Source organism: Nyctereutes procyonoides, unplaced genomic scaffold (genome assembly GCF_905146905.1).
Source record: "Nyctereutes procyonoides isolate TBG_1078 unplaced genomic scaffold, NYPRO_anot_genome, whole genome shotgun sequence".
Taxonomy (NCBI): Eukaryota; Metazoa; Chordata; class Mammalia; order Carnivora; family Canidae; genus Nyctereutes; species Nyctereutes procyonoides.
In genome coordinates, this window is record NW_026575052.1 from 33,004,039 (window position 1) to 33,031,174 (window position 27,136).

A 27,136-nucleotide genomic window follows, 5' to 3' on the forward strand; every position below is an offset into this window, starting at 1 on the left:
CCATATACAACCCTGAAAGTCTCTATGCACAAATACCAGCTTTTAGAAAAATTAACTTCTTCACTAACTTCAAAAGCCACAGTTATTAATCATGTGTTGAACCCTTTAGGTATGTTGGTGGGTACTGATGTAGGGAACCAAGTTGTGATTACTCTTCTTAAACAGCAAGACCAGGTCTCTGTGGCCCTTTGAAGGAAAAATTAAGTACATAACAGGTACAAATTTTGGTATATCAAATTATGTGACAAATACTTACCTAAATTCAATACCAGAAATTGTGAAACTACTAGAAGAAAACAGGGAAAAAAGCTCCTCGACATCAGTTTGGCAAAAATTTTTGGAGTGGGACATCGAAGGTGCACACAAGAAAATAAAAAAGTAGGACTTTTTTAAAAAAAGTTTTATTTATTTATTCATGAGAGACACACACACACACACACACACACACAGGCAGAGACAACATAGGCAGAGGGAGAAGCAGGCTCCCTGTGGGGAATCTGATGTGGGACTCGATCTGAGGACCTCGGGATCACTCCCTGAGCCAAAGGCAGACACTCAACCACTGAGCCACCCAGGTGCCCCTATGTTCAACTTTCTAAAAAGCTTTTACAAAGCAAAAGAAACAGCACAACAAAAAGGTAACCTACCAAATGGAAGAAAATATCTGTAAATCATCTATCTGATAAGGGATTAGTATCCAAAATACATAAGGAGCTTATACAACTTGATAACAAAAAACACAAACAGTCCAATTCAAAAATGTGCCAATACCTTAGACACTTTTCCATGATAGTGGCCAACAGACACATGAAAAAATGCTCAACATCACTCATGATCAGGGAAACACAAATCAAAATCATAATGAGATGTCTCTTCACATCTATCACACCTATCAGAATAATTATAAGCAAAAAGACAAGAGACAGCAAGTGTTGGCAAGGATGTGGAAAAAAAGAAATCTTTGAACACAAGTGGTGGGAATGTAAACTGGGGCAGCAACTGCTATGGAAAACAGGACGAAGTTTCCTCAAAAAATTAAAAACAGAAGTATCATATGAACCAAAAATTCCTCCTCTGGGTCCTCATCCAAAGATCAGGAAATCACCACCCCAAAAAGATATCTGCACCCCATGTTCACTGTAGCATTACTTACAACAGTCAACGTATGGTAACAACCCAAGTGTCCACTGATGAATGAGCAAACCGTGGGGTACGCGTAAAAGAATATTGTTTACTGCAACAACATAGATGGCCTTAAGGGCATTATGCTAAGTGAAATAAGCCAGAGAAAGACAGACACTGTATATTCTCACATATATGTGGAGTCTACAGATCTTGAATTCCTAAGAACAGAGAGAATGGTGCTGTCAGGGCCTGGGGGAAACGGTGAGATGTTGTTCAAAAGGTACATTTCGTAGGTACAAGATAAGTAAATTCTGACAATTTAATGTACAATTTATGACTCTAATTAACATATATATTACATACTTGAAAGTTTGGGGAATAGATCTTAAATGTTACCACCACATACACAAAAAATGATAATTATGGGAGGGGATGAAGGTATCAACTAATCTTACTATGGCATTTTACAAAGTGTACATGTATCAAGTCATCCCATTGAACACCTTACATAGGTTATAGCTCAACAATGTCTCCATAAAAAACAAAGTCTCCATAAACCTTGGGGGGAAAAGCCAATATATGCTGGTACTTCATTAGATCCATTAAGTCTACGATAATTGATACTGAGGGTGGGGGCTTCCTTCAAGTGATACTGGCGGTGTGATAGAGGAAATGGGCTACTGACCGTTCTGGAGACTGTGCCTGAAACTACAGCTCTGTGTTCTAGAGCACCTGAGGGGCTGGAAACAGCCAATCATGGCCAAGCGTGACTACAAGGAAGACCAGTGCTTAGCAGCTCCATAGGAAAATAGTGAGGTGCTTACCATGACAGAACCTTGGTAGCCTTTGGGGAAAGTCAGAGGAGTCAGACCATCCCTGCACAACGTTCTCTTACCCACCAGGCAAGGAAGAAAGACGGTACAGAACGTGACAAGATACTGCACTCATGCGGCATGAAAAAACGAGGAAGCCACGAATTCAGAAGAGGGATGGACAGCCACATGGAGGCGACGTCTGATCTGAACCTCCAGGGAAAATGGGAGATGAAAGGGTTAAGGACAGGCAGCCCTGGTGGCACAGCAGTTTAGTGCCGCCTGCAGCCTGGGTGTGATCCTGGAGACCCGGGATCGAGTCCCACGTCGGGCTCCCTGCATGGAGCCTGCTTCTCTCTCTGCCTGTGTCTCTGCCTCTCTTTCGCTCTCTCTGAATAAATAAATAAATAAATCTTAAAAAAAAAAAAAAAGAAAAAGAATGATTGAAAGGAGACTTTTGAAGCAGAGGAAACTGAACCAGCAGAAGGACAGAGCACCGAAAGAGAACAGCGTATTTTTACATACTTTACTTTTGTTACAAAGCAACTAGGTACACATGGTTAAACAAAACAAAACAAAACCCCCCAAAAACCCCACCATGAAAACAGTTCAGGAAGGGACACAATAAAGACTAAAAATCTCTCCCAACATCTGACTCACATTCACTGATTCATTCAAACCCTTATTATGATCTCACTGTGCATCATGTGCTGTGCCAAGCTCTGGGCCCGCATGCCCGCCTTCCAACCCCCAGGTCTACTCTTCAGGTGCAACCTCTTGTGACAGGGTATGGATCTATCCAGAATACGTATAGACGTGCAATATAAAAAAGTCTAAAAATAATATCATGCCATATATTTGTGTATAAACAGCTCTAAATTTGCTGCCTTTGTCTTATCAGTCTATCTCTACCTTTCTGTATTGCTACACCTAAATCTGTCATCATCTTTATCATCATATAAAATTCCAGGATGCGTGTGCCAGAATTTACTTAGTTTCCTATTAATGGATATTCAGAGTGAGGTCAGTGTTGTGATGACTCAGTGAGTGTCTTGTGAACACTTCCTGGAGGAGGTCATTCAGGGCATGTGACCTTCAGATGACCTGGCAGCTGGACCCAGGTAATCGGAGGCTCCTGCCCCCCTCCACTGTCCAAAGAATGCATACTCTGCTCCTGGTTCCCACAGGGAAAGCTGTTCTGTGGACAGAGCCCTGAGAGAGCGCTGGTCTCAACACGGAACTGAACCCCTCTATATACTTGTAAGAGGATACTTGTCCTCTCTATACACTTGTAAGAGGATGGTCACGAAGCCCAGATCTCCTCATCTGGAGGCTCCTCAAGACAGCCTCGTAAATAAGTTCCCTTGCTTTTAGGGCTGCCACTTCCCAATCTGGAGCGGCCTGCCTCTTTCCTCAGTTTCTCCTTCCCCGCTGTGTAGGTGGGCCAGTTTGTGAAGCAACAATAAAGTGACTGCATCCAAGAGCTGAATTCCTAGAAACAGAAGTGCTGGGTCTCATACTGGGTTCACTTCTCACCTTGGTGCAGACAGCTAAATAGCTCTCCGGGATCACTGCACTAACGTACTCTCTCCTGGCAGCATACGGGACACCGTGTCCTCTCAACCTTGCCAATGCTGACTTTAAGATTTTGGTGGCATTGGGGCACCTGGGTGGCTCAGTGGTTGAGCACTGGCCTTCAGTTCAGGTCGGGATCCTGGGATCCCGTGATCCCAGGATCGAGTCCCACCATCAGGCTCCCTGCATCTCTGCCTCTCTCTCTGTGTGTCTCATGAATAAATAAATAAAATCTTAGGGGATCCCTGAGTGGCTCAGCGATTTGGCGCCTGCCTTTGGCCCAGGCCATGATCTTGGAGTCCCGGGATGGAGTCCCACATCGGGCTCCCAGCGTGGAGCCTGCTTCTCCCTCTGCCTGTGTCTCTACCTCTCTATCATGAATAAATAAATAAAATCTTTTAAAAAAATAAATTAATTAAATCTTTAAAAAACAAGATTTTGGTGGCTTTGCAATTGTGAGATGTACTTCTTTAGGTTATGAGTAAACCTGAGCATTTTTTAAAATAAGTTAACCATCTGTGTTTCATTCTGTACAAAATATACCTAGCTCGTACTTTATTCTTCTGAATTCTTAGGTTTAGTCTTTTGTTTTTATAGATTTGTTTTATTTTTGTATTTTTACACCTTGAGGCAATTCTGGCAATACACTGAAGATGTTTCTCCCATTTGTTCTTATCTTTTGACGTTGGGTAGGGTAACTTCTCCAAGGATAAATTTTTTAATCAAATTTATAACAACCATTTTCCTTTATGACTTTTAGGTTTTGTACCTTGTTTGGAAAGGCCTTCCCCTCTTTCAAAGTATTTCCTCAATGCAGCCATGTTTTCTTCTAGTCCTTTTCGGGTTTCTTTTAATTAAGTTCTTTCCTGTATCTATATGGGATCTATTTGGTGTACGGATTGAGATAGCAGTCCAGTTTATTCCTTTCCTAAGTGACTAATCAACTGATTCAAGACCATCAATTAGCTTTAACAATCTGTATTTTTTTTTAAAGATTTAAGCCAGGCACATTTAAGGGATGCAAGTAATTTGATGTCATAGAAGGAAAGTTGTAGTAAATTAAGGCAGGGTAGGGCAGTGAATGGTGGGGAGCACAAAGAATGAGAGAAGATTAAACTAGAAAAACCTGTATGGCCAGGTGGAACTATCCCCAAAGGCAATATTCCAGGTGATTCTGCACCTGGCTGGAACCCCGGGGTCCCTATTTTTATCCAGTACTCCAGGTGATGCTCCAGCACACTAAAATTTCAGAATCGTAACTTTAAAACAGTGACTCTTAACCTTGGATTCCCATTAAAATATCCCAGGGAGCATTAAAACAAACAAACAGAAACAACAACAACAAAAAAAAAACCCTCGATGACCAAGTCATACTTCTGTCCAATTAAATCAGAATGCGGATTGGGGCTGGAGCAGGATCCTTTTGAAAGCTTCCCAGGTGATGCCAATGTCCATTCAAGTTTGAAAAACACTGTTTTAGATTCTGCTACAGAAAGTGAATTTTACAGATTAAGTTGTTCTCTAACCTCACTATGTATCAAACTCCCTTGGGGAGCTTTTAAAAAGATATATACTGATGCCAGGTCAGACACATGGAGTCTGATTTAATTGGTCTGGGGCCCGGTATATTTTTAAGCTCTGCAGGTGATTCTAATGAGCAGTCAGGCTTGAGAACTTACAGAGCTGTAATTCTCAACTGCGGAGTGCATCGGATCACCTGGAGAACCAGGGAGACCACAGATTACTGGGCACCACCCCCATGTTGCTTAATTAGTAAGGATGGGTTAGAGCCTTAGACTTTGTATTTATAACTAGTTCTGAGTTCTGGAGCTGCTGGAGCTGCTGGAGCTGCTGCTGCTGCTGCTGATCCGGGACTCACACCTGGGTACCACTCCTCTCGTGTATGTCCTGACAACCTATGTCTTTAAAGACATAATTATATTCTTGTATTAAAAAAGGGGGGGGGCCTTCAACAAAGATGAAAAATGTGACCGAGGTGGACCCAGGCAGTGACAGCAGGTCAAAGAGGGGGTCCAGTCCTCACTCCGCTGCAGAAGCCCTGAACCAGGGGCAGTGGCCAGAGTGAAGCTCCAGACATCAAATTTCAGAGCGAAATGAAGACTTAGCAGCAGGGAGGGTGTAATGAAAGATGCTGACGAGCTTGCTAGCTTGGGTGGCCAGGTACAAGGACACTACTAAAAGTGATAGTTAACAGAACTGGTGGCAATAAACCTGCTTGTTGAGTATCAGTTGCATCTGAGGTGCTGCTGGGACGCGTTCAGGTGGAGGAGGCTCCAGCAAATAGAAATGTGCATCTGTGTTCCGGCAAAATGTCCAGGCCCAAGATAAAACGGTAGGAAGAATCAGCACAGGCATGAAGCAGCAGATCTTGGTAAAGGAGTGCCGGTCCCAAGTAAAACGGTGACAAAGGATGTAACGCCGGGGCCTCTGCTAGTGAACATGGAAGAGGACACAGAAAGGAGCCAGCGGGAAGGATGGAACTACTGAAGAAAGAATTAAGAGAAGGGAAGGGAAATCATCCAGAAATGGGAAATCCTGGTTGAATGTCGCAGGGTGCCCAGGCTGGGTAATACTCTTTTACAAAGAAATCACCGGATTTGACCACTGGGAGAGGAAGGTTGTAGTGGAGCAGGAGCAGCGGAGCAGTGTCATGCCTCTCGGCACGTCACCAGTGAACCCTGGCCAATCTTGGACCTGAACTAGTTTCCCAAAGAGCAGGAGTAGGACTTGCTGGCTCGGCTTCACCCAGACATAACATAACAACAACATCCATGCTTGGTTATGAGTTTAAGTCATAGTTTTAAAAGAAATTTTAACTGCTATAACGGCCCATCATTTCAAACAATGATTTAAAAACCTCATATTAAAAATGTGCTCTCAGGTGGAAAATGCATGAGATAAGGCCCACGTGAGGGGGAGCCTTTGCGTTTTTTCCGCTATGAAGTTACAGCAGAATGGAGCCTCTTCCTCCGGTACAGGCCAGAGGATTTACAATGTTTGGATCTTAAGCACGGGCCAATTTTACTTAGGATATTTCTAATTAACATATTAACTAGAAAATGAAGCAGTTCTGCTAAGTAGTTTGGTAATGTTTTCCAACAGCAGCAATGAACTCAGATGACCCGTCACCTGCAAAACTCATTTTTACTTAACAGTATGTGTCATTAAAAAGAAAACCCACCCCGATCTTCACCCAGGCTCCAGGCCACTCTGCGGCAGGCGTGTTTTTCCAGGTGAGGGTGGGAAGAGCACAGCAGCATATGCCCATCACCACGGAGGGGCTGAGTAAGGATAAATCAGACAGCGGGGATAACTTTAGTACTGCTGCTAATATTGGAAAATGCTAAACATAAAACTGTTTAACTGCGTTAAGCTGAAGGCAGATGGTGAGGCTGGAAGCAATATGCACACGGGATTTTGCTGGTGAAATGTTTAAAATCCAGAGAAGAGGAACTGCTCAGTTTTAAAATAACTTAAAAAAAAAAAAACAACCAACCTTATTCTAAAGGTAACACATGCTCACGGTGGAAGAGGTGGAGAAGAAACCATCAAAACGAATTGGTAATCCTATTAATGGAGCGTGGTATTTTTCTTCGGCTTGTTTTCTGGTAGTGTGGACATGTCCATACAAACATACTTTTATTTAAGCCATCTCAACCCCGAGATCAAGGCGCACACACCCCCCACAAACGTGCTTTTAAATGGGATCACAAGCCATATTCGGCTTTTGTATCCTGTTCTTTATAATTAGGTTGTGATCATAATTTTCCCAATGTCATTAAATTTTTCTCCCTGTGATGATTTTGTAATGGCTACAGATTATTCGTTGGACAGACGGACTACAATTTGAGCGTCACTCCTCTCTCACTATTCATTATTTAGGTTGTTTCCCATTTTTGTGCTATTATAAATAATGCTGTGGTTAATAACTTTAAATATGTATTTTTGAGTGCTTTTCTGATTAACTCCTTAAATTATATCTCATGAAGTGCAAATAATAGTTCAAGTGATGGAAACTATTTTTAGTGTTCTTGACAAAATACCACTCTGGTTTCTAAAAAGATCATAAATTTACATTAATGTACTGAGCATTACTATCTCACTACATCATCACTAGAGATGATTATTACTGTGTGTGCTTTTTAATATTTGCAAATCAGGTGAAACTGGTATTTCATTATTTTGATTTGCATTTTTTTTGATTAGTGGGAGATCAGACTTTTCATTTGTCATTTCTACTGCTTCTTTTGTGAGCTGTCCATGTCCTGTGCCTATTTTAGTGGAATGTTAGAATTTTTCTTTCATTTAAGAGGTTTTTTTATGACTTAATATTAAACTTCTTCCCATATTTGTTTCTCAGTAACTGAGAAAATATCAGTTTTAATTTTTTTAAAGATTTTATGTATTTATTCATGACAGAGAGAGAGAGAGAGGCAGAGATGCAGGCAGAGGGAGAAGCAGTCCAGGAAGCATGCAGGAAGCCTGATGTGAGACCCGATTCCAGGACTCCAGGATCATGCCCTGAGCTGAAGGCAGATGCTCAACCGCTGAGCCACCCAGGTGTCCCTAGTATTTTACTTTTTTTATGGTGTTTTTAACTTACAAAATTGTAAACTTTTAGTATACTTGTGTTATCAATCTTTTCCTGAGCTATTTCTTCCACTTTTTCATGCTAAGAAAATATTTCCTCATCCTAAACTACATATTAATTTTACTTTTTAGGGTTTAATTTTTATACATCATCTAATATCTGTATGAAAATCATTTTAGGAAGTATGAAGTCCACCTCACATATGTATTTTTATGTAGATAGCCAATATTCCCAATACCATTCGCTGATTAAGCATTCTCTTTCTCAGTGCTGTGTGTGGTTTCCCTCACCATATCATTATCAATCTTTAAAATAATAATATCATAGCAATAACTGAAATAATAGTCAATTATTATTTCATGTGTGATCGACTGCTTGCACTGTTATCACCCCAGATGATGTCTGATAAACTCAGGTCCAACTCTTTGAAATTATGTGGCCAACTACATCTACACAGTCTTCCTGGTGTATTTTACAGCCATTATGCCCAGTGAGTATGTGTCATCTTTATGCTCATCCAGTGTCTTCTGAGCTGTCAACCTAGAGAAGAGGAATTTCCCATATCAGCAGAGCTGCCTCCCAAGACTGATGCCTCCATCCACACCACCCAGATTCCCAGCTTTCTTTGCAATGAGAGCATAGCCGAGGCTTTGCCAATTAAGTCTAAACTCAACTTTGGCTTTAGAGAAGGCAATATATAAGAGTAGGTGACAAAGTTATTTTCACAGCAAAATTAATTTTCAGGAGCACTGCTCTTCGGGATGGGGGTGTAGTGTCTAAGTTTCTGGAATTCAGGATCAGGGGCACCAGTAGCCAGGAATTGCTCTGCACAGTACCATGATATGGTCCATGTGGTTTTCTAGGCCACGTGGACTTCAAAGCTCACTCTCTGGCCCTCCTGAAAATTTTTGAGATACCTATGTACCTTAATAAATTCCTCCTCTGCTTCAACTATAGAGTGAATATGGTGCTTGCAATAAAACAGTTACACAATCAAGAGGATTTGGATTAGAGTTGCTTTAGAACCATGATTTAATATGGCAAAATGATATTATTTAGCTTTTCCACCCCAATGAACAGGACATGTCTTTCCATTATTAAAAATTGAAAAATACTTGAATTTCCTATCAAAGTTCTGTTGCTTCTACATAGCAATCTTTTTCAAGGCTCTTTCTAGTTATTTCAAAGGCGTGGCATTTATGTCCCATTTCTTTGGTGAAAAAGGGGTAGGGGAAGAGAGTGGAATGCTATCATGAATTAATCCCTTTCTTTCATTATTTCTAACTGATTATAGCTGGTAATATTCCACACTAATTTCAATACATTCATCATATATACAATACGCCTAATGAATACTTTTTTTAATTTTTAAAAAAGATTTTATTTATTTATTCATGAGAGACAGAGAGAGCGAGAGAAGCAGAGACACAGGCAGAGGGAGAAGCAGGCTCCATGCAGGGAGCCCGACGTGGGACTTGATCCCGGGTCTCCAGGATCAGGCCCTGGGCTGAAGGGTGGTGGTAAACCGCTGAGCCACCTGGGCTGCCCAGAATACTTTTTATTAATTTAGTATTTACACACTTAATTCTCTTGCATGTTCTATATGTTATTTATGTCATCCGAATATAACAAACTTTACCAGGTTTTAGTTATAGATTTTGTTTTAATTTTAGGTGTTCCTTGAGTACAAAGAACCTCTGGAATAAAGTTAAATATTAATGGGGAGATATTTTAATAAAATGCTGCTAGTCTTTCACTAAAGTAAGACACTGGCTATTCGTCTAAATGAGATGTGTCTCACTGTATTACGGAACTCTCTGTGTGTTCTCATTTCCTAAAGCACGTTCAGCAAAAATGGATATTTAATTTACGAAGTGCACTTTCAACATCTATTCTCAGATGAACATCGGACCCACTGCTTTGATGTATTGGCACTTTTCATAACATCAAGTCAATCAGCATTCTTGGGATAAACCTCAGTGGTTTATAGTAAATAACTTCTCCAGTGTTCCATTACAATTTTCACATTGATATTTCAAAGCAGGTGTGGTAGGTAGTTTTCTTACTCTGCGTTGTAGGGATATTTTCTTCTTTTCTTCTGTGACGTACAAAGGAATGACTGCTTTTCATGCTAGTACATTTTCTTTAAATGTTTTAAAAAAACAAACAGCTGAATAGCTGAATGTCTATCTTGCTAATTAAGAGATTCCAAAGGATTATGTTTAACTCCTGTCCCCCTGCCTCACTCACCGAAGGAAGCCAAGAAACCTGGCATGTGTGTACTTCTGCTGTATCTCCACCTTCCATCTTGGCTGATAGGAGTTCTAGAGCTATCCTGTTGTTATTGAATCATTACTTACACTGTTTTATTTCTATACTATCTTTTCAACTTTTAGTATGCTCAACATGCTACTTTTATATCCCATCTTCCCAATTCTTTAAGCTCTTTATTTTAATTCTGAGCTATATATCTTTAAGTGAGTTTCTCAGGAAAGACATGAAAAGTGTATTTTATGTGACCTCAAATGAATGACAATGCCTTCATACATACATACATACGCTATCTTATCAAATAAGAGTTCTCTGGCTACCATATCAGTATCTGGCAATTTGTGGAAGGAAGTCTGAGGCACAAATTGTATTCCTTTGTAAGCAATCAGTTTATTCTTCTCCGTTCGGAAGTAGACTCGTGGTTTTCCTTCATTGCTTAAAAAAAAAAAAAACCCACAGGGCTATATCCAGGGCAGAGATTAGTTTTTGTTTTTTATTTTTGTTACTTTATCTCTCCTCCAACATGGAGAGTCTTCATTAACAGTATCTTTGATTATTGCTTTTGTTCCATATATCTGGTTCCAGAAAAATATTTTGTTACAAGTTCATTAATGAATCTTCAGTTTATCTGAGGTAGACATTTAATGCTATCAAGGGTAGTTTCTCAAATATAATAGAGAAAGATAAGGCTGTTGGGAGAACAATGGGTGTAAAACAGCTTTCTTGTGGTAGGAGGAGACCACTAAATATTTTGCTTCTTGGCTGAGGTACAACGTCTCTGACGTCAGAATACGTGGTAGAGGAAAGTGAAATCCACTGTCCTGTGGAAATGTTCTATCTGTGTCCATCAGGCTCTTACTTACCCTGTTTCTGAGGTCTAGCCATGTGTTGGGTGTATCGGAATCATGAGATTCTATGCTACACGTGTAATCCTTCCCAAAGATGTGACCCATAATTAGTATCTTCTTAATCTCCTGTGTTACCGAAGTTTCACAGATTGGGGATGGTGGGATGTTACAGATAAGCTAACAAGTACAGAACTTTTACGCCAGCCACTCATGGTGAGGCATGTTAATGTTAGTGACTTTAGTCGCTAGGTATTGGAACTTTACAAACTTAGGCATTGTGACTGCTACCCTGATGGGCAAGACAATTTCCGGAAATGAAATGTGAAGCAGGAGTCAGGTAAGACAGGTACATAATCATGACAGAAACAGTGGCAGCCTCCCATCACCGCGAGAAATGAACATCCATCATCCATGTCAACAAGAAGTACAGGAGAAGTGAAATACGACAGCTTCGCAGAGCTCTTGACAAAGCAGACTGCTACTGCTTGTGGGAAATTTGTTGTCAGGGGAAGTAGGTACATCTCTTGATGTTAAAAGTCTGCCTGGGTCTCCAGAGAAGGGAAAGAATTTACATTTGGCCTTTCTCTTTTGAAAATCAAAAGCCTCAAATGAAATAACTTGGGATAAGCTTCAAACCCACAATTCCTACCGAAATAATGGCACAGAAGCCCCAAATGTGAACCCGCTCATAATTTTTTTTCTTTAGATTTCAGGGATGCTAGAATGTGTTCATTCCCACGCCAAATTACAGATCCTACAAGGAAGAGGGCTTTGTTTTACCAGTCAAGGAACTTGCTTCATTTCCTATGTTTCGTCAATTTAAAATGATTTGCATCTGCAAACATTGAAGTAGGGCTTATTCTCAGCCTGAGGACCTCTCTCTCTGCCTGTCTGTCTCCCTCTCTCACATACACACATACTCAGGATTGCTCCCTCACCCTCAAACCTTCAAAACTAAATTCATTCCTTTAATGATGGGGGAAGGTCACTCTGGTAACTACTGGAGAGTTCCAGAATATGTCCACATGCAAAATAAGGCTTGTAAGCCTGACTACTCCAGTTTACAGACATACCTACCACAAACTAAGGTGAACTGCTACTCCAGTAAACACAGGGATGGCTTTCAAACTATGCCTGGGAGGCCCAGGACATAGGAAAACCAATTTTTCCATGAAAGAAAAATCCTTCTGGATGGAATATCCATCCTCAAATGGTATCTGTGACCATATCCAGGACATGGTTGTGGGTCACTCAGGCATGTCCCCCTCCTCCATCTTAGGTCTGGAGAATCCAATCTACGCTCTTACCCTAAATCTTTTCCTTATTACTTTAGATGTTGAGAGACCATTTCTCATCTGCCCTTTGAATACTAAGAGCATGCACCCAGTGAAAAACATAAGGCCAGGATGAATTAATCTTGATAGCACAGTGTAGGGGAAAAAAATTCTTTAAAACAAAAGAACTAGAAATATGGAGTTACAGCCTTGGAATAAATATTAAAAAGGAATATTAGAATAAATACATATAATCCAATCTCCTCCTTTAACAGAAAAGGAAATTAAAGCCAAGTGAAGATAAGAGAACTGTTCAAAGGCATATTTGATTAATAGCAAACCACTACAGAACTATAAGAAAATTCATCTGGAATATAACTTCTTTATATCCACTCAAAAAAGGTCCAAGTAATTAAATGCTGTTTTTTTTTTTTATTCACTGACAATTGACACCTTAATAAGTGGACCAGTCTGGAATGTTTACGCTTTGGAGGAAAATTCTCAGTGCACCTGTATCAGACAGAGATCCTGCACCAGAAAGGGAGATGTTGACAGGAGAGTCAGCAGCAGTATAGTGAGGAAATGCACAGTTTTTTATAAAAATGAAGCTTACCCTCTTCTCAGCCCACTTGTTTACCAGGTAGGTGCGATTTCCTGCTGACCCCCCTTCACTTGGTTTAGTCATGTGGGGTCTTGTTAGCGTATTCCTGACACGCTCCTCCCCTGACCAACAGTTCCTCTTTCAATGTTTTACAACAACTTAATTCATTCCTAATATAATCTAACATTTTTCTCTATCCTCAAACACACCATAAATGGTAACTATAATAACAAGATGCCTATAAATCTATGCATGCACTTGTGAAAAGTGAGCTCCCCCCGCCCACTTCAGGTGAGAGACCCACGCTCTTTCACAGAGCAATACAGAAGAAACATAAATGAAGAAAACCATGGGTCAAGATACTGTGTCAGGCCCAAGAGAGAAGAATGAACCAAAGCTAAGTCTGGGGATGTTCCCTGTCTTCCCTGATCCCACCAAAAGACCCTCAAGGTCAGGGCCATCTTACAGGGTCCTGCTGGGAAGGGTGCCAGGGGTACTGACCGGGAAACAGGGTTCCAGACTTAGGTCTGATACCAACAAGTCATGGGATCCTGAACCCTTGGCTGCCTAGGTCTCAGTTTCTTAGAATGGCTTTTAAACATGCATCTGCGTGTGCATGCACGTGTGTACATGAATCTTATGCTCTGGCAAAAGACGACTCTCCAGCCCAAAATGTGACAAAGGTTGATCTGCTCTGTGAAGCAAAAGTCAAGCAGGGGGCTATGCATCCTTCCCTATCCCTATCCCTGGGCAGGCCCTATGGAACTGCTGTGGTTCTGGTCCACTGGAACTGACTTTTTGTTTCTTATTTTTATTTTTTTAAAGATTTATTATTTTTTTAAAAGATTTTATTTATTCATGAGACACACACACACACACACACACACACACACACACAGAATGAGACAGAGAGGCAGAGACACAGGCAGAGGGAGAAGCAGGCTCCATACAGGGAACCTGATGTGGGACTCGATCCTGGGTCTCCAGGATCAGGCCATGCGCTGAAGGCAGGTGCTAAACTGCTGAGCCACCCAGGAATCCCTTTTATAAGATTTATTTATTTGTTTCTTTGTTTATTCATTTGAGACAGAGAGAGAGAAAAAAAGAGCGAGCACAGTAGGGGAGGGAGAGAGTCCCAAGCTGACTCCATGCTGAGCGCAAGGCTGGTGTGGGGCTCCAGCTGACAATCCTGAGATCACGACCAGGGTTGAAACGAGTCAGACACCTAGCCGACTACACCACCCAGGGACCCCTGGAATTGACTTTTAAAAGAAATGGCATTCATTTCCCAAGTCATCTCTAAACCACACTAAGTACGTAATTGAGGGATCTCCAAAAGCTGGAATGCCAAGACGAAAATATCACAGACTATGACAAAGGTACTGCAATGGGGACAGTTACAAGGATGCCACACTCCACTGTCAGCAACCCATGTGAAGACTGTAACAGGTCTGTGTTCTAATTCGCTTTGTATTTACACACCACGGTATCCTATTATTTTAACATTATGAATTCAGATCGGTTGTGATAATACCTTAGTAGTTCCTGAAAACTGGGCAGCCCTGGTGGCGCAGCAGTTTGGCGCCGCCTGCAGCCTGGGGTGTGATCCTGGAGACCCGGGATCGAGTCCCACATCGGGCTCCCTGCATGGAGCCTGCTTTTCCTTCTGCCTGTGTCTCTGCCTCTCTCTCTCTCTGTGTGTCTATGAATAAATAAATAAAATCTTAAAAAAAAAAAAACAGTTCCTGAAAACCTCACACTGGTGTGGACTTTAGAATACTGCAAATATAGTCAAGTTTAAGCCATCATAGGAGGTGGCACAGGCAAGTTCTATTCCTTACATTTTAGATATAAGGACGTTGAGAATAGAGAATGATTTGCCCAAGGGAGCAAAATGCTGATATATAGTAGAGATGAGCTAAAATCCTGATCTTAAACCTGAGGTCTAGGGTTTATTACATACATCATCTAATACTTATTTCATCAATTGTTAAAGATCTCAAAATTAAAAGGGTTCAGGCAGGAGGATCAGGGTCACATAGCAGCTGGAGGTTTCTACACTAGAGGCTAAGTCCCCAATGTCTGGGAAAGTAGGGACACAGTGTGAAGTGTCAATAGCTCTGCAGCTTTGTGCTATGTGGTTCCTCTTTCACTTACTTCACTAACTTTACTAGGTCACCATGATGTCACTGGGTACAAAGTTCCTGGAAGTTCAATAGAACTAGCTATTGTTTCACCTAGTGAGAACACACTTGAGATGTACTTGGATACGCATCAAGTTACTTTGGGGCCTACACCACGCATTCTTGATGCTCGTGAGATGTCATCTGCAGCAAGCATTACACAGTATTTCCTGTGGACACAATCTGACTCGAGGGCCTCAACAACAGCTCCAGTAAACAGAAAGTAGTGGCCTGACCCCGCAAATACAAGACAACAGAAGGTGAGCACTTACTTTCTAGAAAACCCTCCAGACTGGGCTGAGAAACTAATCGGAGTTGATCACAAAGACTGATGCGTAATGTTATTCACCACGACATTACTTCTAAGAACAAGGAACAGGAAAAGAGTCAAAATATTCACTAGGGGAAGGCAACGATGGCATATTCAAGAAATGGAGTGTTTTATACTTTTTAAAACCAAGTGTTTGAAGAAAAAAAGTTATTTAATGATACGTAAAAATCTCAACCGAAGAAAAGTGATCTAGATACAAAGTTGTATCTATGATCCCACAGATCACATACATGTAGAGACAAAATATATGTATATATAAAAATTTATATTTTATGCACAATTGATGTACACATAAGTGTCATAGATGTACATATATACAATAAACACATTTAGACAAATTCCCAAATACTAAGTGGTTGGCTCTGAGTGGTGGATAAGAACACAGATGATTTTCATATTCTTCTTTATACTTTCTTGTATTTTCCAAATTTCCTACAATAAACATGCACAGCTTTTGGAAACAGAAAAAAAGAAAAGTTTCTGAAGACACTTAAAAAAAGGGAAAATATTTCTTTTTTAATTTTTATTTTATTTATTTTTTATATTTCTTTTTTTCAAAGCAAAAATCATCTTTTTTCCTTAAAACTGTCTGACTTTGCTTGTATGTGTGCTCTTCTAAATTTTTTTCACCTCTCTCTTCCTGCGTGTAGGGATACCATATCTGCTATCAACTCCAATGCATGAGTGTTGACAGGCTCTCCTTCCCCACCGCTGAAGCCTCTAAACTGGTGATGGTTGCCACAGTATACGCACACCTTAACATTTCCTGACAAGCTCTGTAATTACCCACTGTTACCCCTAAGATAGAAGTGTAGAGCTTGAAAAGCCTGCAATTTGCATGGCTTTCTGGAGAAGTACTCACCCATTGATGTAATAAATACAAAAAAAAAAATCTGCATTAAAGCATCATTAAAGCTGAAATTGTAATTATGCCAGAGTCAGGAAGTTCAAAGACAGAGATGGCATTACTGTGCATATTTAAGAAAATGCTCTTTAGCATAGGTACTTGAATTTAAAATATAGACTTAGAAACTTCCCTTACTTGAGGTTGCCAACTAGGTGCAGGCCACTAGGTTACAGTGAGCACCTAGCCTTCTAGCAAGGGTGCTGGCACTGAATGCAGGCAGCTGGTGGATCCTGTACTAATGGGACCCCTGCCTCACATTCCTCCATCTCTACGGAACTGTCTGTGATACAAATCCAGACACTCTTCCCAGCTAACAGGCTGAAGAAGACAGTCTACACATACACACAGCTAGGGATTTCTAACTTAAGGTCGGAGATAATTTGGAGGTATGCTGGTGACAAGGGTGCCAGAAGCACCGTAGTACAAGAAAAATCAAAGTCACTGTGATAATCACCAAAGCTGCATTCAGTCTGAGACCATCAAGCTCTGAAAATCTTGAGGGTGAGGAAAGCAGGGAGTCAAGCAAGGATTTTAAATACACCTTTTTTAGCTTTTTATGTTCTAGGTGATCATTTACTTACCATCTGTATTAACATAAAAGCCACCCGAAACATAAGCCAATCTCTTCTTTTTCAAAAAAGAATCTTTTTAGCCAATATGAATATATAAACTTCTAGACATTTGAAGACCTAATGACACATATTGTTTATCTATTTTCTAACAGTAAAATATGTAATTATCACACCGTGCGAGATTTAAGTCCTAAAATGTCTAACCCAAAAGTTAAGTCAATAAGCCATTATTTTCATTTCTAATTGTTTCATAAAATATGAAATTTAAAAAGATTTTTCTACCTCACTAACTTTCAAGAAACCAGGCTATTTTGAGACTGTTGTTTCTCAAGAATGCTCTCCCTTCTCAAATTTGCAAAAATCTTTTTTCTCACAGCGAAAATAACTTCATGAATTTCCAATGTCTATTTTCCACAGTTCAGATTTCCTTAATTTTGGTGAAACACTGCCTTGTTTGACTGCTCTGTGGATTCAGGAGATGGGACAGCACCTTAGCATCCAAACCACCAAACAGTTATGAAAGGCAGGAGCTCCCTCTCGGCTTTTAACAATGATTGTAACAGATCACATTATGGACAAGGTAAGTGAAAGATTTGCTAAAGCTACTTTCAAATTAAAGTTACTAAGATAATGCACTAAAATCTGCGGGGCTTTCTAAGTAATAAGATATTTCAGAGGACTTTCTCTTTGGGGGAAATAAATCTTAACATAGACCCCAGAGAGTACGCTGCATTTTTGGTCATGAGGGTAAAATGAAGCTCTGTGCATTTCTTTATGAACAGTTATTTATTCTTTGAATAAATATTTGTTAAGTGCCTGGTGGAGACTTAGGACTTGCTATTAAAACTTAACCACTCCCTCTTTCTGGGTTCTCTGTCTCCTCCTAAATTCTGAGATACTACATTCTCCGCTTTCCCTCCTGCCTCTCTGGTTGCTGCCTCCTAGTTCCCTGCTGGCGACTTGGCCTCTCAGGACCTCTAAATGTTGGCATTATAGACTCAAGCACCCCCACTCAGCCAGGTTCGGTCTTCTTTTCAGTCCACAACACTCTCCCTCACTGATTTCATTCCCTCCCAAGGTTTTAAACACCATTAATTAATTAATGAATGAATGTCTTCCAAACTAGTATCACTGGCACTGACTCAACCTCTGAGTTTCAGATCCATAAAACAATTGTTTCTTTAGGTCACTGAACTGTATCATGGACTTTTAAAACCTAGTATGCAGCAAAGTGAACTCTTCAGCATTACCTCAGATCTGCTCTTTTTGCCCCATCTCGAGAAATGCCTCTTCCGTCCATCTATATCCTCAGCAAGACACCTGCACACCATCTTTGATCAATTCTCTCTCATCCCACACCTAACATACCACTAAATACTGTCAATTTTAACTTCGAAAATAGGCAATTAAGATCCAACTAGTACTTTAGCAACTTAACCGAGCCGAAGAAAATTCAGTTAATGCATAATCTAAAAAAAGCTATAAAATTTCAATTTAAAAAACGAAGAGCCATCCCCAATGGATGACAGAGTCAAACCTTCCTGAGGAGCTGCCATCTTCTATAAACAACATAAAAAAAACAAAACAAAAAACTATTATCACTTTTTGTTAATACAGGGGAGATTTAAAATAAATTTAAAGGGCAGCTTCCCCAAAGCTTCCATTTATAACTGAAGGAGAGAATAAAAAGTTAAATCAAAGGCCATTCAGATTAAAGTCTACATTTAAAGTTTCAGGATACATAGAAAGATGTTAATTGTTAAATATTAGGAAAAGATTACATATACACATTAGAGTCTTCTCAAAGGACTAAAATGACAAATTGAAGTCACAAGGCAGATGATCTGCATGAAGGAAATAAGTTCTAATGATGCTGGTATATACCCCCGATGAGTGATTCAACACAAAGCAATATCCAACGCTAGGAAAATACACTGACTGACGTCAGTCCACCTGATTTTATCATACTTTTCTTTAAGCAGGAAGGGAAGTATGTGTCATTACTCAAGCCAAAAATTGGCAATTACACAAAGGCTAAGAATTAAAATATAGAACTCTGAATGTAGCATGGAATAAGAAGGGTAGTATTCTCTATAATTCAGAGAACCTGATTTAGGAAATACCTGATGTCATCGAATAGATGCATTGTGAAATTATACAGTGTGGACAAACACACTAGATTAGGAAATCTGGTCTTGGGCCCTTTGAAGATTTTAATCAAACCAGATGATTCCAGGGTGATGTTTTACTTGACCAAGTTTATCCACATGATTTGCTGATCTTAAGCTCCATAAAATGAAATTCTGAGGACATCAGAAGCTCCAGACTGAACACAAAGTTTTACAAGTTTAAGTTGGTATAACTGAGATCTGCTTATAACTATGAAAAAAAGACCACAGGTGACTGTATCAGAGATTTCTCGAGAAAAAAAAGTCTCTATCATTTTAAAGAAAGACTGGTTATACAAGGCATCATAGAACAACTTCCATTAGGGCTCACAATCAATTTGTCATGGCCCTGTGGGGACATGATCTTGCTCTGGGCTATTCCCCAAATATAAAGAAGCAAGGGAACCATTTGTCTCCTACCATCATGTCTATAAGGCTGAAGGAGATGAATGCTTTGCCGAATGAAAATTTTTGCTAAAGATCTACAAAGCCAATTTAACCAATTTGGCAAATATCATTTCAGGTATGAAAAATCTGCTGAAGGCTTTTGAATGACAGTTATAAAACAAATGAAAAAGACGTACTATCACACTCAGGGCTATGTCTCTAGTCTCACTTTATCTCATTTTTCACTGATACCCAAAGGTCACTAATCTCTAAGTTGTTCCCACCAGTAAGCTAAAACTCACAAGAAACAGCTTTCCCTCCATGTGCAACATACAAACCTGGTACCACGAACACTGGAGAAGAAACACATAAGCATGTTCAGAAAAGCTCCTGTTGCTCAAAACCTCACTCACTGCTTGGGAAAACCATCACTCTATACAACAGATGAAGAGTATGAGAAGGTAAGGAAACATGTGACTGATACTGAACTTATCAAGCATGAAGAGAGCAGAAGAAACAGTGAGGTCGGAGCAGACCATTCTTAGAGCAAGATCAGCCTTGTTAGAAAAAATGAAACTATAGCAACTAGACACAAGGACAACAAAAGTGAAAGAAATCAGAAGGAAATAGACTAGACCACACAAAAAATTAAAAGTAAGAAAACAAAAAAACACCTCACGTTACTCAGAAAGCACCATTAAAAAAATTCAAATGGCAAATCAGAAATGAGTATCAGTGACATGACACAAGATTAATAAAACATCCATTAAAAGTACTAAGATATTCACCTCACACTTTAGAATGGCTATTGTCAAAAGAGGTCCTGAGTAGTGGTGAGGATGTGGAAAAAAGGGAACCCCTGTGCATTGCTGGTAGGAATGTAAATTGGTGCAGCCATTATGGAGAACAGGATGGAGGTTCCTCAAAAAAATAATATTAGAAATAGCATATGATCCAGCAATTCCACTCCTGGGTGTATATTTGAAGGAAACAAAGCCACCCTCTCAAGAAGATGTACGCAGCCCATATTCACTGCAGCATTATTTATAGTAGCTAAAACACAGAAATGCCCTAAGTAACCATCAAGAGACAAATGTATAAAGAAAATGTATAAAGAAAAAGACAAATGTATAAAGAAAGTGTATGTGAATACCAATCAGCCATAAAAAGAGAAGGAAATTCTGTATGTGCAACATGGATGGGTCACGAGGAGATTATACTAAGTGAAATAAGGCAAACAGAGAAATACAAAAGGCCCATCTTCCAACCATAAGATAAGTTCTGGAATGTAATGTGAACTAAAGTCACTTTGCTGTACAATACTGTATTGTATATTTAAAGGTGCCAAAAGAGTAAATCCTAAAAGTTCTCATCACGGGGGGGGGGGGGGGGAAACGTGTCACCTACATGAGATGATAGATGTTCACTAAAGTTATCTCCCAATATATATAAAAATATCAAACCACTATGTCGTACATTTTAAACTAATCCATGTCAATCATATCTCAGTAAAATTGAAAAAAATTATTATGATATTGTGTTTGGCTTATATTATCGATCGGACCTAAAACTCTACACCATGAGCACCGGCAAGGGCGCACTTACTATAGAAAGTCTCAACATAACACGTTGCAATCCCACGTATACGCATACAGACGCGCACAAGCACACACACGTACAGGAAAAAAGGACAAGAAATACAATAAAATGTGAGCAGGGGTTGTTTCTGAGTAGTGGGTTTGGAGGAGATTCCTATTTTTCATGTCATTTTTCCTATATTCTACATACTTAATCAGTTTTCACTGTCATAATCATAATATCACATTTCATTTTTTAACCATACCAGGTTGCAGGATCAGAGTCACAGAGATGTGGCCTATAAAATTTATGAGATTTACCATTTCTTTAAAATGGGACAGAGTCACGTGGGTGCTGGCGAGCCGATTAAGGACTTGGTTGGCACCCACAACGCAAATTTAAAGGATCTTTTACTAAGATCCCTTATGGCCCGGCTACACAACTTCCACGCTTGGGGTTCCCACTTGCACACGGTGCGGTGGCACGAAGCTGCTTGCCAACCTGGGGGATGCTCTCAGGGGCACGGCTGGCACCCCGGCACGCTCGCGCCCCTCTTCTATCCCAGACTATCTTCCCTGACCTCTGCTCCACGGTGTGTCTTTCCTTCCCCGTCTCTATCTCATTGCCGGGCTGCTAACCCCCAGCTCTTTGCATCAGCAACGCGTGTCCGCAAAAATCACCGCCCGTGCCCCTATCGGCTCCAGTGTCACGTGTGATGAACAAGAACCCCCGCAGCGCAGATGCACGCGGGGCACATCGTAAGTGGGGACGCCGGTTCCCACATGGGGCTCAAAAAGAGGCTCCCGGAACGAGGCCCAGAGAGGAAGGACCTCACAGTTTTCTGAAGAAAACCTGTGCTGCAAAAAAACATCCACGGTATCTCATGGTTTCTCCCGTAATGTGTGAACTGGGTTGGGTTCTTTAGGCCCACGGCCCCCGGACCCCCAGGAGGCGGGGAGGAAGGGGGGGTGACGGGCGGTGCACCACCGTGTGCGCTCCTTCACAAGAGTGGGAAGTGAGCTGTTGGCTGGGCTGCCCCACTCCCAGGTGCCTAGCCCGACGCTGTTCTGCAGGTTTTGAGTTTCTACTTGGAAGAGCAGCTCTGCAGCTCTCGGATTATTTCCGTCTCCAGGGGCCTCCTCTAGTTGAGTTAGAGCTTTGAAGAGGGGCTTGGTGAACAGGGCGGGGGCAAAAACGGTGGTGACTCATCCTTCCGAAATGAGGCACCTTTACTACTATAAAGTAATTTATGAAACTTTCCCCAACAACATACTAATCTAACCTTAGGGATATTTCCTGCCTTTAATAATGCCTGGCATTGCCCAATGGGAACGTGAGACGCCTTTTCATCTTTCCTTCCCAAAACATTCTTACAAATGAATTGGAACAGTCACCTGCAAACTCCCAGTAAAAACAACTTTTGAAGACACAAGAGGTTAGGTATTTCGGAAGGGGGCAACATTTGCTCTTAGGACTTAAAAAGCCTGGAGTCACTACCCAATCAGATAAGCCTTTTCAAAGAAAAAATGTGCTCTGGCTGAGGGTAGAGAAGTTAGAGATCTGAAGCCTGGGAATGACTGCCTGTGCTCTGGTGGATGGTCAGGATGAGATAGGGATCTGTTCCTACACTGGCACTGCATCTGAATCTGTTCACAACCTACAGGAGCTTGGAAGGAGATTTTTTTCCTAGTCTCCACATAAGAGCCCAGCCCAACTGACACTCTGATTGTGGTCTTAATGATATCCTAAGCAGAAACACTAGGTGAGAGTTCCTAGGGAGCTAGTAACTTGTGCTTTTCCATCTTTCTTTGATTTTGGCCTTATGATACCTGGAGAAGCCCCTGAGTTCAAGTCAAGGGTACCCTGACTTATGCCCTTTAGAGCCCTAAAATGTAAAAAAATGGGTATTGTTTTTAGCCCCTGTATCTTTGGTAATTTATTACACAACAGAAAACTAAGGTGGGTATTTTGTTGCTGTTGTTGTTTTCTTTATGGATTTATTTTTAGAGCCTTATTTTATTATAAAACCACTATATGCTAATTTCCCTACCTTCCTATTCCCCAAAGATAAACAATGCTAAGCTTCTCCTTCCAAAATGTTCCTATGAATATGCATGATATGCAAAGTGTGCATAAACGTATATATGCAGTCTAAAAAACACACACACATATGCACAATGTATTTTTTCACTTAATTGTCTATCTTGGGCATCAATTTAATAACAAAACATGAAAGTCTATCTCACTCTTTGTAACAACCCCATGCAGTGCTGGATTGTAGGTCTGAGTCATTTTCTATGAAACCGAAACCAGTTCCCTACTGAAGGACACATTAAATGATAAAGAGGTAACAACTTAACTTTCCATTTGCTATTTACAAGTAGCTAGACTTGTTATTTTCTGCTATTTTGTGAGAATCTCAGTAGATAAATTCCTAGAGATGAATTTGCTGGGCCAAAGGGCAAAGGCAGTTGAAATGTAACCAACAGTGCAAACCAACCCAAATGGATGCACCAGTTCGCGTTGACACCTACGTCATGTGGGTCATGTGGCTGGGCCTGCTTCTGCACAACCTTGCGGTCATTGGGTTCTGTCAATGTTATAAAATTTTTGACAATGTGCTAGGTGAATGATACTCTATTATTCTGGCTCACATTTCTTTTATGACTGAGGTGAATCATGATCTCATATTTTTGGGGGGGACGGTTTGACTTTTTTTCTAGGATATGCCCTTTACATCTTCTGCCCATTTTTTTCCTGGTACACTGACCATTTTCATGTCAATTTAAACAAGCTCTATGTGTAAGGCAATCAGATATTTATCTATTATGGGCTTAAAAATATTTCTCACACTTTATTTTCTTTGGGTTTTCTTTACTACAGAGAAATTTTCATGTTAGAAGAGATACACCAGTCTTTTCCTTTGGGGCTTCTGGATTAAATTTCATGCTTAGAATCTTCCTGGACTAGGAGCCTGTGATTTTCTACCTTTTTTTTTTTTTAATGGGGCTCTTATTCACTATTCTTTTTGGAGTCCCTGGCTCTCAACAAACACTATTTTATTTGTAGAGATAAGCTCCAGAACACTATGCCAGTATCTCTTTTTCCTTGGAGCACTATTTACACATCTACACAAATAAATTCACGTTCTCATCTCCACAATGCATTTGATAGGTATTAATTCATGTGTCCACGACGAGTGGCCTGATTCACATAATCCCAGCCTTAAAAAAAAAAAAAAAAACAATAGAAAGTCTAACTTTATCTTTTGGGTCAGAAAGTGCTGAGAGGTGGTAGTTTTTCTCTCTCTTGTTTTTCATAAAGACATTTAGGGATTCTCACCTGGCATCCTGTGTATCAAACACATGACACAGAGGACAGCAATGGGAAGCAAAAGGTTCATGAGGCACGGAGAGAAGGTAGGCATTCACATCACTGAGACATGAGGACTGGTCTTTATTTAATTTACATCTTCTCCTTCATTATATGTAATTAGGAAACTACGAGACTACAATAAATGCCATTTCTCACAAAAAGGTCTGAGAGTCCTACAGGTTCTGAGCAAATAAAAACCTGCTGGGTCTAACAGCCTAAAGGAAACAGAACCCGAAAGACAGGCTTCTCTCAGCCCACTCCTCTGATTAAACACTAAAAATATGTTTGGAGAGAAAAGAATTCGAGTCTACGTAGAATGAAAGAAAAATAATTAAGAGGATCATTAAAGTCTTCGCTACATTTTCTCTATTCTCAATATTAGCACTGAAGAAAACCACAGCAATAAAAGCCTAATCAACAGGCACATAAATGAGGGTACAACAACTACAGAGCACTACAAAGAGAAATAGGATTAAAGTTTTTAATCACTGCTGAATTACATGTAGGAAATAAAATTCATGATACACTTAGCACTTGTATATACTGTTGAGTGCTGTGCAAGGTGAATGTAAACATACAATTCCAGGGGCAACTGGGTAGCTCCACTGGTTGAGCATCTAAGTCTTGATGTCAGCTCAGGTCAAGATCTCAGGGTCATGAGACTGAGCCCCATGTCATACCCTGCACTGGGCATTTAGTCTGATTGAGATTCTCTCTCTCCCTCTCTCTCTCTTTCTCTAACCCCATCCTTGCATGTGCATGTGCGCACTCTCTCTAAAATAAAGTAAAATAAAATAAAATAAAATACTGCAACTCTTAAAAAAAAAAGATAAAAAAAAGATAGAACTCCAGTCCCCAAATAAGTATTTGGACTTGCTTACCCCTATATGTCACCTTTTACTGTTCTGATGATAATGTAATACAAATCTCCACAGTATAAATGGTATTAATAGAAACAGCCAGGTGCCCATCCATCAGCTGTGGAAATCCAGTGGCTCACCCCTCTCCCCAGTGGTATCTCCCTCACACCTTCTCAGAGGTAACTACTGCCATGAAATTGATCTTTAAAATTATCATGTTTTCCTTCAGACTCTTATGAGAAATGTATATACATATTTATGGGCACACTCATGTATCCCTAAACAAAATATTCTTTGGAGCCTCATGCTAACCTTACATGAATGGTTTCAGTAATCTTTTGCAACCTGGCTTTTGCTTACAACACTCTCACTGAGTTGCATCCATGTGGATACATGTGCGCTAGTACATTTGTGTTCTATGCTCTGTGGCTATGCCACAACTCATTTATCCCTTTTCCAATCGATAGCTACTGAGGTGACTTCAGATGTTTAGCTATTACAATGCTGCTATGAACAGTCTAGAACATGCCTTCTTGTGTATATGTGCATGAATTTCTCTGAAATTCTACTTGAGAGCGCCATTTCTGGGTTTTGGCAGTCTGGCACTACTATCACAATTTTATCAATTAGTGCTTTTTACCTTTTTTACTTTGCCATCTTTTATTTATTACTAAAGAGAAAATAAGATTTCATTCCAGAGGGACAACTATCACTCTCGCTCCTTTCTTCTCCCCAAATGTGTTACAGGTAACTCCCACTCAACTTGAAAGCCAACAGCTGAGCAAAAGGATTGCCTTCAGAGAAAGAGTCACAGCCCTACTTTTAAATAGGAAATGAGTATCATTGGAAAGCCCATCAGGATTAGAGTTTCCACCAGAGTCAATGACTTAGGGCTTACTCACTCATCCTTCCCACTCGTCATCCTTCACAATCTTCAAGACAGCTCCCTAAAACATAGATCCTCCTCCAAATCCTGGAGAGGCAATCAAAATAAAAATTCCTCATGCTCTCTTAATTTTCATCTCTCTTTCCACCTTCATATTCTCTTACAATCCAATACCCACCCACCCAAGGCACACTAGTAATTCCTCTTTTCTCACCCTATTTCTACCAGCCCAAGTCTTGCCTGGGTTTCAACATCCTGATTAAGTGGCTCCTTTGAACTCTCTCATGTTTTCCTGGTTGGAATGAACCCTTCTCTCTTCCTTGCATCATCATGGACATAACATAAAAACAAACAAACAAACAAAGAAAACCCCCCAACATACAAAGCAATCTTCAGTACAGTTTTTCTAATACGGCTGTACCTTCCTTATGATTAGTACTTGAGGCCAAGGGCTCATATCCTAAATCCACTGTCCCTATAAGGATTGTAGATGTAATAAGTAAGTTATATATGCCACTGCCAGGCAAAACTTGAGATAAACTCTTGCACACATACTAGAGAAGACACATTCTAGAGTGCTCATAGTAGCATTATTTGTAATGTAAGTAATGGGTAAGTTCAACTTTAGGAGAATAAATGCTAAATGGTTCTGATGGAGGCTAAGACATGTGGCCTCAAAATACAGCATCCTGACCAACAGTATTTTAAGGTGAAGAAATAGGAGAAATGGCATGTGCAGGAAGGGTCTTTGGATCTGCGCCTAACGCACAT

The 27,136-nt window shown here is 40.3% G+C and overlaps 1 protein-coding gene across 1 annotated transcript in view; it reads right to left on the reverse strand.

Moving 5' to 3' along the window:
• The window catches only part of MAST4 (microtubule associated serine/threonine kinase family member 4), a 533,198-nt gene that overhangs the window by 80,272 nt on the left and 425,790 nt on the right, over positions 1 to 27,136 (reverse strand).